Source organism: Ambystoma mexicanum, chromosome 3p (assembly GCF_040938575.1).
Source record: "Ambystoma mexicanum isolate Mex_15411 chromosome 3p, UKY_AmexF1_1, whole genome shotgun sequence".
In the NCBI taxonomy this organism is placed as follows: Eukaryota; Metazoa; Chordata; class Amphibia; order Caudata; family Ambystomatidae; genus Ambystoma; species Ambystoma mexicanum.
Genome location: NC_090925.1, coordinates 1,180,013,379 through 1,180,028,491, shown reverse-complemented (window position 1 = coordinate 1,180,028,491; position 15,113 = coordinate 1,180,013,379).

Genomic DNA, 15,113 nt, shown 5'->3' with positions numbered 1-15,113 from the left:
GATACCTTATGGCCTTGTGGGATGGGGAGGGGGAGGCTGAGAAAACCTACCCAATCTCTGAGGCCAGTCATGCAAACTGGACACAGCCACGCCATCCACATAGAACACTCAGAATCCACTCATTCCAGCTAGTATCCAAATCACTAACCTTTAAGTGTTAGCAGGGCCTTTGCCAAGCTCAGAAAACATCAATTTATATTGAAGGTATTCCTGTGTTGTGTAAACTGCTGACCACTCATTTGCTGATTTTGATTATGTCAAAGCAAACTGGCACAATCCATTGACGATATTGAAGATGTGCAAATAACTGACGGTGCCCAACCTTTAAATGTGCTTATGGTATTGAGTGAACAGCTCTTGATGCCATCTAGTATTCAATCACATACACGCATTCCAAGTTGTGTGACATCTTACTTAAGAACAAGCAATATTGGGCATTTCACAAACAGGAGGATTAGTCAATGATATCCACGTTCAACATATTGGCCACCACAACTCGATCCTGTTAATCACAATTGTGATACCCTATATTTGTTGGGCTTTATACATACACTGTTATTCACATAAATATAATGGGTGCACCAGCATATACAATTCAGACACAAGCAGACATGCCCCAGTCCTGAATCGTTCACTTTCAAAATCTTTTCTACTGTTTAGGCTTCAAGTTCAGAGCAATTTCTGTGCCTTTTTTACTGATCAATATTTCCTTCTGCTTCGAAACCAGTCAGTGATGGCACTAAGATCTTTCCCAGCATGTTCAACTTGTCAAAGCACCACCGCAGCTCACCAAGAGTGTAACTTCAACAGATTCACACGATTTATCCACTGAGGCAATCTTCTTTCACTGATTTTCTTAATCAGTGTCTAGGGCCTGGTCTACCTAATGCCAAGAGTGCAGTATTTCACATGTGTGCTATTCCAGATATCTTAAACTGTGGTGTAGTCCATCAGAGGTGCTTTTATTTATTATTTAATTGTTTTTTTATAAAGCTCCTAAACTGCACCTAAGTCTGCACCTAAGTTCGGTTTCTAAATGCGGATTCGGGATTCAAACCTCTGTTGCTCTGCATGGTCTTGCTTTCAGGACCAGCACGTTGCCCCTGTGCTATCCTCCTTTTACTTTCTGAAGTTACCCACACTTTCTCAACTCCTGACTTCTTTGAGGATTTGTTATGGACTTTTTCAAAATCTCTGACATGCTTATTATTGATAGTCCATTGCCCTAGGTGGTGGGCGGGGTTTCCATGTCAGGTTTCCTTACGACAACACAAGTAACTCTTCCAGGATTGTAGAGTATTAACTAAAAGGATGTAAAGATAACCACCGGGCTGCCTTTTTGTTATTGCTAAATGGTATATTTAGTAGGAACACAACACCTTGATCTCATCCTCCTCTCTCACAGCTTCTCCAGGCCTGTTATTGTCTGTTCCAACATGATGTTAAACCTAACAACCAGTTCCTTGATGACAGAAGAAACAAAAGTAACCTGCCACCTCCTCACAGACAACCTACTCTGGAAAACCTACTTGGAAATTCGTACATACCAGTACTGTGGCTACCACAAGGACAACTCTGGACCTGGGAATCATTATCTACAGGTTTGAATTCATACAGAAGTTTGCATTCTGATACGCTGTAGGAGATGCAAGGAGACAGATATCCCCACGCCATTTTCAAACTGTATATGCTCTACCTACAGGATAACCACATATGCCATTGCCTTTCTAAGCATTATGAATGGCTTGGCGAGTGACATAGCCGCAGCAACAGTCCATCAATTGTCTTTATGATCACGGTCAGTAAGAGTAACACAGGGCTTTGTGTGTCTAACTAAGTATCCAGGCTATAGGAGCTCAGAAGCCCCTCTGAGTTAGACATCAAAGTGGCAAAAGGATCCAGCTATCATCCAGTAACCTCAGCTTGGAGGTTCTTTTCCTCTGTATTGCACAATCACCCCAGTAAACATTAACAAAATACATTATATATTGTGTTTTGCTACTTCATAGAGCTTTGACTACTGGCATAGTCCTTCAATGGTGGAATACAACACAAGATCCCAACACATGATCCTGTTGTTTTGTTCACGCCATGTTCCGGTTTTTGTGCAACCTGGTGATGGAGAGTCTAAACAAAAAGCTCAAAGAGAAGGAAATATCGAGCATCCATGAGAAAAGGAGTGCAAAAAAGAGAAAATACAACGCAGGAGAAGGAGTGACAGGTGAACAGAAAGTATATAGAACCGGGGAGGATGGGGCAGTACAGAGAAAGATCTAGGATAAAAACAAATTACACGCAGCTGCCTATGCAACCTCCAGCTAAGGGGCACCACTGCAGGGACAGCTGATGGATATTTAAAGTGGAGGAGTGGACATGTTTCCCAAAATTGGCAGCCCTGGGCAATTTCAAAGCTATCAGGGTGGTTCAACTGCTAATAAATTATTTTAATACACAGGTCTTTATGTAGCATTTCTCCACACAGATATAAGAGGATTTGGGTATAAAACGCCATACAATTTGCTATCAGTTCAGAGGGAGCGGAATACATGAACGCATATCCTATTACTTCTGAAGCAGATACCTACAATCTTGTTTTGTAATTGGTAAATGGTCCAACTAATTTCCTGCCACTTTGTCTGCTTGAGGTTACAACACTCTACTGATCAACATAAATCCTAGATATTTCACTGATGATCTCCCTAGTATCATTTGATGAGCTTGACTGTGTGCACTGCTTTCCTTAATGTTTGGCAGCCTAGGTAGAGGTGAAGTATGTGGTGTCTCTAGTTCTTTCTATGTATGGTTATATCATAAATGCATGCACTAGCAAATCAGGTGATTGCAGGACTATTGGCCCATGCAGAGGAGCTAATAGCTTATTCACAGAGGTACAAAGTAGGATCATCACTTGGCTCTCCACTTTAAAATCTCTCAATTTGGCTTCACCATTGTAAAAAGCCTGCTGCTGTTCTGTGGTTGTCAGGATAAGCTTCCATATTAGAGTATGTACGAGGGTAATTGGTGCTTTAGTCTTCTGCATTAGCTGTTTAAGGGTTTTACTGTAGAAGTGGGCTCAATAATAGACACAGAAAAAGTGAGCTCTCTGTTGCCTTGAAATCCATGCAGTTAAGGTAAAAGTCGATTAAGTTAAGGTCATTGAACCATTTCTTTTTTTAAAGTCTTCACGATAATTGACTGATCATGATCATAAAGTATTTCTGTCAGCAGACTTGTACATAATCTCAAAATGTAAATATATGCCTTAGGTGCACTGGAAACAACCGAAACGTAAGCTGAGCTGTGGGTCTTACACATAAACCAGTCTTCATTCGCCAGATTCTATTGCTAATAACTTTTGACTTGCATGACGGATTTGGCTGATATTTTCCAAACAAAAAGTTTAAGAAAGCAAATGAATGCAGTGTTCGACCTACTCCCATTCATTTTCCCATAGAGAAAAAGTCAAAATATCTGTGTGTGGAAGCGCAAAAAATGCTGGAGGCAATTGGACCAAATAAGGAACAACTTGGGCATGAAGTGTGCACTTAATTACCGGGATGGGTTTGGGGTTATTCCATCAGTAGTTTTTTTTTTAAATTGTACAGGGAAGGTAGTGCCCCCCTCATAAAATTAGAGCTATATCGCCTATGGGGCTTTGCTACAGATTTGGGGGTGGTCTGGAGAGACCATTACAGTTTGGCCATTTTCACATTATCTGGGGAATTTCAGAGGAATCTTGCAGGATTACCCCTGGAGTAACGGAAGATGTGTTCGGAAATGGAAATGAAGTCACAGGAAGCGAAGCAAAACATTGAGTAATGGGAGGGTGCCAGGGAGGTAATAATTAACTGAGGTGGCTGGGGAAACCTGGGGAAAAGGACGAATGTGCATGGGGAGCACCTGTGAGGACTTTTTAATTTCCAAGTACTATCGTGGCTAACATCGGGGCGGGGGGGGGTTGTGGATTATCAGAGGAAAGGAAACTGAGGATAAGACTAAAAGGGGGGCATCTGTTCTGATCACAACTACTAGGCAAGGGGAAATGGTTCTTTATGCCAGTGGCTCTGGTCAGTGGGCCCCAAAAAACCTATAGTTGCAACATTGGCAACGGCCATGGTCAAAGGCCCTGATGAGTGGACTTGGAAGAAATCTAGTGTATTTAAATTTACAGTGGGCATAGCCAAAGGCTGTGCTCAATGGCCAGAGACGAAGGCCATGGCTAGTGGGCACCAAGGAAACCTATAGGTGTAACTTGTACAGTGGCCCCCGCCGAAGGCCATGGCTAGTGGGCCCTAAAGAAACATATTGGCGCAACATGGACACTGGCCATGGCTGAAGGCCATGGCTAGTGGCCCTTGAATAAACTATTGTATAATGAAAGCCTTGACATTCATTGTAAAAACTTTAGTTAAGGGACAGTTAAGGTGATCAGATTTAAACCAACAAAACCCTTATAATTCAGGGGATGTAAGAAGGGATGATCATCTTAACTTGGCATCCACCATGTTGCAATGCCCATGACTACATACAAAAAAGAAGGGATTCACAATCACAAACAAAATTAGAGGCCGGCAAGATAGCTCAGTGGGTGGAGCGCATGATGCTGTAATTTGTGTATGATCTGTAGGTTGCAGGTTTGAATCCCAGCAAGGCCAACTCAGGCTTCAATCCTTCTGAGGGCGATAAATGAGTATCAACTCTGGGTGGGTGATATTGTATGTAAAGCGCATAGACATAAGCACCTTATAAATAACACATCATTAGACCATAGGGGTCATCAACAGTTAAGACGACCATCAATTGCCACATCTGCTGAATTTCAAGGGTTTTGATATGTTAAATTGGATCGCTTTAACCAAAGTTTTTTCAATAAATATATATATTTGTAGTTTTATGTCATTTACTGACATATTTATCATGCAACAAAATGCAAGTCGGGTTGTTTTCTTTTGCTTTGCAATAGCATTTACTTTAGTATCTGGTCCCAATGCCAAGTCACCGAACATGCATGTCATATTTATACTGACAACAAACTTTGGACAATACTTATGGATGCAGTCCAGAGAGAATAGATTCTTCAGTCAGCCTTTCCGTGTATCCTCCCTTTCTCTTCTTAAACTTTTTTTCAGTCATATTTGCCACTCACTCTTTTCTTATGCACTGTTTATCATAATGTTATACTTCCCTCATGCCTCATTTGAATTGTGCAATCAGAATCCACTGCACTGTGAATCATGATTCCTGTACAATATGTGTGTATTTTGCTTCCTTTATAATCATTCTTTACAATATTGCACATAATATAACTACTTTTTCTGAATTTTAAGCACACTATCCTGTGTCTTTCTGCATCTTTGTGTGAACAACAGAGTGTGAGCCAAAATGGACCTCGTATTGTGTATGGCCATAATTCCATGGGAATTACCTCAATTACCTTTATTGTCACTTCTAATCATCAGGCTAAACAGCCTGCTAACAAGTGGCAAAATGGTGAATTTAATCCGCACTTTCATATTCCATAGGACTCCATTGCTATTACAGAGGAATTACAGTGGATGGTAATTCTGCTGCAATAAATGCTAGAATGTTTGGCAATTAAGTGGAGAAAATTCCTCCAGTCAAGTATGGCAGGTATCGTCTCCACCTTACTGCCACATTCGTAATATGACAGTGTGGTACAAGTGACAGTAATTACATTAGCACCACTATTTTACAACACCAACATTCTCATAATGAGCCCCATCATTTCAATTGCTTGATTGATTTGATTTGATTTCGAAAATGTGTAACGCGCTCGAGACGAACCAAACTGTATAATGGCGCAGATGACTTTTACTGAGAGCGAATACATTCCATCCAAGGGAACAAACAGTTACATGCAAAGTGGGAGAGGGAAACGCATTTGCAGACAGGATTGCGGAGCAAACTGCCACTGACTTGAATACCAAAATGTTGACATTACAGTCGGAGGAAGTACCCTGCATGATAGAGAATGGAATTGCCACTGTCTAAGAGGTGCAGGCAGAAGCTACTGCTGATGAGATCCAAGGGTGGGCTGAGGGCTCTGCAGAATTAGATCTAGAGGGTTGTTGGGTGGACAAGAAGAGTAGGAACTGGATGCTGCCAAATTCCTATGTAACTGTGATGGTCACGATGGCCCACAGCCCCACTCACATTTGTGCCAAAAAAATAGTCCAGCATCTAGCCACGGTATGGGAGAATGCACACATACAGAAAAATGCTGAGCGGTTGGTTCAGAACTGCATCACGTGTCTACAACACAATGTGGGCGAAGGGAACGGTGACTCCAACAGGCAGTTTTGGCCCTCCCTCTATGCTGTTTGAGGTAATCCATTTTGATTTCATAGAGATGGATCGATGCCAAAACTTGAAGTATGTCCTAGTGGTCATATGTGCATTTAGCAAATGGGTGGAAGAATATCCACTGAAAGACTTCACTGCCATAAGCACGACAAAAGTAATGTTAAAGGAGTATTTCTCCTGTTTTGGCTTACCCCGTGTCATATGGTCAGATAACGGTCCACATTTTGTGGGCGCAGTAATATTACAGATTTGCATAGGTCTCCAGATCGATAAGCGATTCCATTGTTCGAGACATTCGATGTCGGCCAGTCTTATTGAACGCCACAACCGAATCTTGAAATCTAAGATTAGCAAGATATGCGCAGGAAGCAAGCTAAGTTGGGTAAATGCGTTACCATTAGCACTACTGTGCATGCGAACATCTGTGCAGGCAAGAACTGGGCTCTCCCCATATGAAATAGTCATGGGGAGACCGGCGAACGTTTGGTGTGCACCTCAGCCGAAAAGGCTTAGGGAGATTGAATACCCTGTGCTCAGCATTTATTATAATCTCCTGATTCAAAAATTGCATTTGATTCATCAGCAGGTGCAGGAGGCATTACCGATCAGATACACTGGCCCAGGACACGCACTGGAACCAGGAAACTGGGTGCTAATTAAAAACTTTGAGCGGGAAACATCGTTAGCACCCAGGTGGCATGGTCCCTATCAAATACTCCTGACAACGCAGATGGCCATTCGAGTGGATGGGTGCAAGCCAAGAAGGTCCTGTCACCATCTGAAAAACTGTTCGATCGAGGGGACCAGAAAGAAGCAGCGGTTCTTGAAACAAAAGACACGCTTGCCAGTTCCTTGCCACAAAATCTTCCTGATCCTGAAAGAAAGCCTGAAAAGATTGCTGTAAAAGAGGAAGGGCAAAGAGTGCCCCAATGTTGTCCAGCAGAATCTGCATCACTGCTGGACAACACGAAACGTGTACCACTTTGGCACCCACCAGCATCTGCCATTGCGCCACAGGCTGACTCCGAGCTTGAGTCTGGAAGTGCACCAGCACTGTTCATCGACCACACGGTACCAGGAGCAAGGCGGTACAATCTACGACACCGAAAGGAGGAGTGATCAAATCTTCATCTTGTTGATCTTTTGCTGCCTCTGCTTCCTATTCACGGATGAAATAGGAACTGGAGGCCTAGAGGAGAGTGGCGTGAGGGTTGTGAAAATCAGACAGCCCAACAACGAGACTCCTCGGTGCTAACATAAATCCATGTGTCCTGAACCTGAGTGGACAAGCGCGGTGCACATGGTACAAAAAGGCAATCGATAACTGCTCCAGTGTTCTTTAAGCAGTGTGCTAATGCATAGAGATCTTGGCCAACGTATAAGCAATCGAGGCTGCTGAGAACTGTCAGAATAGACAGTTGACATTTATCGAACTTATTGACATTCGGGCGAGTGCTGCGAGGAAAGATATCCACGACGAAAATCGCTGAGGAAGACGGACCGTGAAATAAAATGCCAGAACCAGCTTTTGCTCCCTCCTGCACCACTGCTGATAAGGCTAATAATGAATCAAACATAGAAACTGAAAAATTGCACAAAAAGGGTTATCGGAAAAATTGTATGCTAATTTTAACAGTAATCATGTGCATAATGAGTATAATAGCCCCAGTAACAACAGCATTATTATTGTGGTATCTAGAGGAAATGCACCCCTTAGAAATCCTCTTGTCCATCAGAAATATTTCCACCACTGAAAGTCCTGTCCACGTAATTACTTACACTCTATCCCCAATGGAAGAAAGACATAGAGAGGGGTATGGGAATAACACATTGCTACAAATAATGAACATGACACATTCAATTTTGAAAAAGAATAACTGTTGGGTGTGTGCTCATCTGCCACAACATGGTGGTAAAGGAATAGGTTGGTACGTGCAACCACTAACATTAAGTTCTGCATGCAGTGCATCTCTAAGTACATTATATTATGGAAAATGGAATATGAGTGAAACGGGTCAGTTAGATAGCACAAACATGAATGAATTTAAGGAGATTATCATGAGACCCATAGGTTGCTCTATATTTCATAGAGCATGAATGATAATACCAAAAGCTACGCCCAACCCAAGGCCACAAGATAGATTGTCTCCACCAGAAATGCTTTCTATTCTCTCTGGCATCAGTCTTCTCCCTTTTTTCGAAAATAGGTAGCCGAAATAAGTTACCTTCTTTCGAGAATATTGGAACTTTTTTAACTCGCTTTGTGGCCATGCGCTGCCAAATGTGTTAACAACAAAACAGTACTCTCTTTACAAATTTCTTCTGTATCTGCAGCAATCAACAAGTCATCTATATATTGTTGCAATACACATCCTGTTGGTAACTCTAGCATATCTAACTGTTCTTTCAATGCTCCGCTATAGATGCTTGGACTTTCTGTGTAGCCTTGAGGAATGCGCGTGAAGGTGAACGATCGCCCTCCTAATGTGAAGGCAAACAGATATCTACTTCCTTGGTGTACTGGAATGCTGAAGAAAGCATTCTTCAAATCAATAACACTAATGTATTCTGCTGACACTGGAATCCTTGTCAAAATTGTGGTAACATCTGGGACCAATGGAAATTGAGGATCTACTACCTTGTATAGTGCACGCAGATCAATTATGAAACAATATGGTACCTCATTACCTCCTTTGTTATACACTGGAGGAATGGAGCTGTTACACGTGCTACCTGTAATTTCTTCAATCACCCCCAATTTTACCAAATCAGACACAATACTTTTCAATCCTCTTTCTCCTTCTGCTGAAATTTTATACTGTGGAATACGCTGCAACGTTACTCCTTCTTTTAACGTAATTTTCACTGGCTCTATTTTCAAACATCCCACATCATTATCATTTGTTGCCCATATACAAGTTGGCACCTCACTCAATTCCCCAGGCAAAGGTTTGGTCAAAAATTCTGATACTGGTACATTCTGTGGTGAAATAGTCAAAAATACTCCCTGCGGTGTACAGTGTATAACTGCACTGAGTTTTTTCAACAGGTTTAAGCCTAACAAATTTTCCCCGCCGTTTTCGGTTAAGATAAATGGACAGTATTTAGTGAATGGACCTAATGTTACTGGTACTAGTCTAGACTCTGGATTGATTACTGGGGTACCTGCGAACCCTACTGAAATATTTTTATGCCCTGACAGTGGTACCGACTTTCATTTCTACGTAGGGTCCTTTCTGATTCACGGGAATAGTCACTGGTTCCAACCCATGTCTTGGGCTGTCCTATTGGGGAAATAAAACATCATCTGATGTGTAGTCGCTACTATTATTATAGTATGCATTCGAATGAGTATCAAAAATGTTCCCGCCCCTCTCTCTATTTCCATTTTGCATATTCTGCTGGCTCTGATTCTGAGGAGGGGTTTGACTTTGGGCACCATTCCCTTGACTATTTTGGTGTTGCTGCATATTATTCCTGTTATGCCCATTTGCTCCTGGATGCCCTCTATGCTGTCTTCTCTGACCATACCCATTTCTATTCTGCAGGTGTGGACATTGCGCTCGCCAGTGACCTTCTTCTCTACAATACGCACATTGATTCAATCCCAGGGGCCCTCCATGCATGTTCGAATTACCTCTGCCTGGGCGTTTCCTCTCCCTCTATTGTGTCCCGCTACCTGCTGGAGTAGCACCCCAACCATTGTTCGTAATGCTTCTACTCTCATTGGCAAGGGGTATTCATTAGATACTTCATTTATCTCCTTTACGGGAATGCTAGGATCCGAAATCCATTTCAACGCCTCTCGCATACACACTCTTAGTCTGTCGCCGGTTTGTCTTGACGACGGTAGATATCGCTGCCGTATATATATGGCTCTACCGCTTCAGTTCTATCTCTCCTAATATCCCTACTCCTATACCCAGGTGTGGCAAACATTTCAGTATGTTCATCGTCAAGTTCACCTTTTAGTTCAAAAAGCCGATCTACATGTTCCCTCATCTCTTCATCATTCCCTCTACATCGGGCCAAAGCATTCAAATCTAGCAATTGTTGTGGTGGTAACTTCCCAAGTATCTGTTTCCATCTTGCCACCAAATATTCACCCATATATTCCAACAATACCTGTCTTTCGTTGCTCCTCCTAAAGTCAAATATCTAGGCCATCGCTGCCGTTTCATCATTCCCATCTATGTACATTTCGGCCTGCTCTCGCAACTCTTGCTTTCTCTCCTTACTAATCGCGCTTTGAGTCACCCTCGCACATCCACTCTGTCCGACCCCTTCTTTCTTTTCACCAGATTCAAGTTCAATTACAGGGGGGGCAGATGGAACAGAAACGATCTCTGCTGAGGGAGGTGAAGATGTATCAGTATCTGTTGCGATGTTGATTGGCTGACCAGAGGCACTGTGTGTGCAGTCTGTGGTTGTGCTAGGGTCTGAACAGCTGGGAGGGGCTGAGCAACAGGAGAGGGTAGAGAAACAGCTACTGACACAGTCTTTTGAGTCTCTCGGCTTGGGCTTTGCTTTGTGTAAGTCAATGTTTTTTCTATCAATTCATTTGATGCATGCAATTCTCGTTGTGGATATATTTTTTCTATACTCAACTGATCGCGTCTATTTGATCTTGTCAAACTATTACTCCACTCCTCCTCCTCTTTCTCTTCCTTTCTTTCAGATTTCAATTTATGCGTGTGCGCATGTTTCTCTCTACTTTTGAAACCGAGCATGGCTTCTCACTTCCAATCCCTAAGAATATCAAATGCTGCAGGGCGTGTTTTCTTCTTCATTAATACCTTTTCCAAATTATCTATACTCGCCATCTCAAAACTCCCATGTTCCGGCCACTGAAAATCTTCCTGCTTTCTGGTTTGTCTATGCCAAATTTCACAAAACATTATTGCTCCCACACCATACTTCACATACATCTCTTACGACAGCGTTCCCACCGGTGGCACGACCTGGCCAGTTTCCAAAGATTGTCCGCCGCAGCAGAAAAATCCCGCTACCGTGGACAATACCCCAGGCATCTTTTAACCTTACCCTTGGGTAATCAACCTTACACTGGGTGTTTGATTTTGCAAAATCAACTCTCAACCAATATCAGGATTACTTACGAATCGGGGCACGACTCACCTGATTAATCAATTTGTCTTTTCAAGACACAATTCGTCCGTATACTGACGCAACCAATGACGTTGTGTCTGCATATCTTTGCTCACTCTGCCTCGTTTTGGGACCCTCGCCTCCTTGTTCTCTGGCCGGACACATCGATCAGGGATCAGATGTGTGCAGATCTGCAAAGGAGTCTCTCACCTTTTCACAGGGGCGCCCCGAACACCTCTTGATCCCGGCTCGATTGCTCCGTCCTCGCCGTTCTCTCCGCCTTCCTCATTTTACAACGTACACGATGGAACAAGTGGGGGAGGGTCCCCATTCAGGCACCATCTTGAAGGGGCCCTTGAGGGACACTCGTGTGAGGAAACACGGCACAATCACCACACACGAACTGATACGCCAGACACGAGGTTGTATTCCCAAAATCTAGGGTTTATTGCAAAGCAAAGTAAATTCAGTTGTACAACTGGTCTCACGCCCCGCGACGTTTGTCTATCAGACCTCGGGAGACGCAAGAGAGCGAAAAACATACATCAGTTACATATATAAAAAATAAGCATCTTGTAATCAGTAGTGTCACATCCAATACCGCCCCTTGTACTTTTCCTTTGAATTGGGCACGATGACTGACAATGGTGACGAGTATGACATCTTAAATATTCGTTTTAGCAACAATTGCAATTTTGCAAGGCCGCAGACATAAGTCTTTGTTGAAGAGAACATAATGCTTCTGTTCTCTTTAGCAAGCTGCGCGCAGGGGAAGAGACATATTCCAGACCTTCCTATCTCCTAGTTTCTATTTGGATCCTACGGGTCGACTCGCTCTCCAGAACTCTACAGGGCCCAGGGAAGGGGGCTGCAAAGAAGAGCATAATTCATGCCATTTAATGGTCACTTCTAGTCTTACTACCGTGTTTTCGAGACTTGCTGGCACCTGGGAGCTAATTAGGATGCCTCGCTGCTCTCTTTCAAGGATAGCGCGCGGGAGGGGACCGGACATTTCTATTTGGTTGCTACGTTATGTTTCAACATGTCTCCCTTGGCCTTGCATTGTGCACTAGCAAAGCAGAATATTCCTTCAGCAAAGCAGTTTAAAAGAAAGCAAAAAGCAAAACGTTAGAGAAAACAAAATGGCGATTTCAGTCACCTTAAAATGGCCACACTTTGGTCAAGCTTATGGTTATATATCTTTAGTACTAAATGCATGAGACGGTTGGTCTTCGGCAAACATGATACATAACATCGTGATCGAGGGGGCCTATGTTTCTAGATCGACAGAGCCATATAGGGCAGAACTTGGACATTGAGATCAACAGTAAGTCAGAATTGGCCCACAGAGCAACATTTGAGCAGGGCACCAACAGTGTCATGGTGGCAAAAGTGAGAAATGTGAGTCACAGGACACAGGCCTTAGCAACGGAGCGAGTGGCAGTGGGGCAGAACTGAGTACAATGTGGGACATAATCTGGAGCAGCTCCTGGGCACCAAGAGACACATTGGGGCAGAACTGGGCACTGAGAGTCACATTAGTAAATAACTGGGCAACGAGAGACACACTTAGGCAGAATAGAGCACTGAGATCTAAAGGGGAAGGCCTTTGTAAAAAAGAGCGATACTTGGGAAGATGTGGAGCACTGAAAGAGCTACATTGGGGTAGAATATAGGCAATAATGGTGATAGTGGGGCATAACCAGGCATTGAGAGTGACAACAGGACAGATCAGTGACACTGAGAGTTGCACATGAAGAACATGTTCATTTTTAGTGACATGTGGGCAAAGCTGGGCACAGGGAATGACGTTAAGGAATAACTGGGCACAGGGAATGACATTAAAGCAGAACTGGGCACTGCGAACTGCATGGAGCAGAAAATGTGCACTGAGATAGAGATTGTGGCAAAACGGACACATTAAATAAGTTATAGATCATTTGGGTAGAACCTGGACATGTAAGAGATATGCCAGCAGAACTGTGGGAGTACGATCCACATAGGGACACATCTGGGCACCTGAGACGTCTTTATGGGAGCAAAAAAGGGGCACCTGCCCCAGGTCCCCACCTGGGGGCAGCGGCATCAAGGCTGCCTGACCTCAAGAAGTCAGTTCCCATTGTTCACCAAACTTAAAAAGCACACTTGAGGATATGTGATGGCATGTTGAAGAGGCTCTATACTTATTGTCTCATTTTCACAAGTAGATTATGCTCTGAACAATTCATTCTGTAATGCTTTCTAGGTTCAGTGTGGTAGTCACAGTTTGTATATTCACTATGGCACAACACCTGTAACACTCCAGGTGCTTTTATCACCAATGTACCTGTGCCAGTAATGACTGTTATAAAAACAGTATGGTGCATGTCTAGAAGTCTCTTCCTTCAGATGGAGGGGAGGGGGGGCGGTTAAAACCTAGGCAGCCACTCTCAATGATGAGTATAAACGGTTAGTCTGGGGAGGAGATTAGCTATGCACATTCAAAATAGTGAAACCAAAGCATTCATTCTCATACACTGGCTTTGTCAGCGGACAATGCAGTGATCCTGGACAAATCATCTTGATCATTTGTTGGTTCTCAAGATCGAAGTCTCCTTTCATGAAATATAGCTGGGATGAAGCATACATTTCTTAATCCGAAAATCTTGACTTTTTTGAAGAGACATGAAGTGATCCTCTTGCAGGAGACTTGGGCCCTTGAACCACCCCTTTTAGATGGCTATGTGTCTTATATCATCCCAGAACATATAAATAATATAGGTAGATGTTGTGGTGGTTTAGCTATTTTATTTAAGGCCTCCTTTGATTGTAGGGTGGACGTTTTTGATACCCAGTTGAAGTTTTTACATTTTTTTTTTATGCCTATGCATCATGGTGCCCGTATGGTGATTTTAAACTATTATAATAGTCCAAATCAGTCAAGACAAGAATGGGGTATCATTGTTTAGGGGGTTCATGAATGATTAAGTAATCCCCAAACTAGTGAAAAATATGGTGCTTCTTTTAAGGGAAGATTTTAGTATGCAAAATGGGAAATGGGATTACTTCTGGATTGTATGATGAGCAGGAGGATGTGGTGTTTCAAATTTCGTATCCATGGATTTTGGATGCATGGGCAAGTGTTATTGGTCTCCAATTTTCCTTTTGGCTCATGGAGTAGGGGTTGCGCTCCATTAATGGATGTGTTTCCACCTATAGTCCAGGCCTCCCCACCTTTTTGAGTCACTCAGGTTCTTCCACAGTTGACTACTTTTGTCTTTCAGCTAGATGTTAGGATCCAATGAAGGGGTTTGAAGTGATCACTGATCCTTGTAGTGTTCATTGTACTATCAGGCTGAACTGTTCTATATTTTTAAGCAGCAACATAGGGGTGGCCAATTATTTTCTGGATAGAGCTGAGGTTCACCCTGTAAGAAGAAATAGAATTAATGGGCTTAAATAAATGAAAAGCAGCTTCACCCTAAGGTACTCGCTAGGAAGCATACATTGCTTTTCAAAATTTTGTATGGTAATCTTGGTGATTTGTATTTTGGTCTCTTGTTTAATAGAGCTGTTAGATGTTTTTATAAATGGTTTTCATGTCCAAGGTAAAAAAAGTTACCAAGGGGTGGTTTAATGAAGATTGCACAAAGGCCAAAAGGGGTCTTTCAGTGGCCTTGAAGTCCTCTATAAGATCTCGGCAG